Source organism: Palaemon carinicauda, chromosome 32, assembly GCF_036898095.1.
Source record: "Palaemon carinicauda isolate YSFRI2023 chromosome 32, ASM3689809v2, whole genome shotgun sequence".
NCBI classification, from domain to species: domain Eukaryota; kingdom Metazoa; phylum Arthropoda; class Malacostraca; order Decapoda; family Palaemonidae; genus Palaemon; species Palaemon carinicauda.
In genome coordinates this window covers 62,887,561-62,887,865 of record NC_090756.1, presented here as the reverse complement: position 1 = coordinate 62,887,865, position 305 = coordinate 62,887,561, and positions in this window count along the sequence as shown.

Below are 305 nucleotides of genomic sequence, written 5' to 3'. Positions count from 1 at the left end.
CTAGCTTTCAAACCGTGCATCGACTCCATTTGCCAGCTAGGAAAAAACAGACTTTAACTAAGCTACAACCCTAAGGAGGATGTTATAAGCCTTATAAGGGGTCCCACAAGAAAACATAACCCATAACATGTAGAGTAATTATTCCCTTCCCTTAGAATCGGGGTTAATTGTGTCTCCTTTTTGAAGAACTAAAGATTTTTTTTTTTTCATATTTATCTTTTAAATTCAATCACCTGAAAATATCTTTCCCTTTTCATTCATTTTTATGAGAATAAACTCGAATCTCAGTTGAAAGCTCGATTTTT